Here is a 258-nt window from a genome sequence, read left to right on the forward strand (position 1 = left end):
CTCAGCGTCACTTATTCCTTTACATATCCATATGTGATGTGTCAAATTGGCTTCCAAACACCTTTCCTGTCCATCTTAGCTGTTTTACAAGGAGAAAAGCAACTGACTGCAGAAAGAGCTGTGATGGTACTGGCCATTGTGAAATATCCATGTTCCAGGGTAGAGGTGCATGCATATGGTGTCTCCCGTCTCTAGCTGCAGGGACACGCCATTGGAAGTGCTGTAGAAGCTGCCAGATTGGTGTGCATGAGTGGAAAA

The sequence above is a fragment of the Electrophorus electricus genome, chromosome 18 (genome assembly GCF_013358815.1).
Source record: "Electrophorus electricus isolate fEleEle1 chromosome 18, fEleEle1.pri, whole genome shotgun sequence".
In the NCBI taxonomy this organism is placed as follows: domain Eukaryota; kingdom Metazoa; phylum Chordata; class Actinopteri; order Gymnotiformes; family Gymnotidae; genus Electrophorus; species Electrophorus electricus.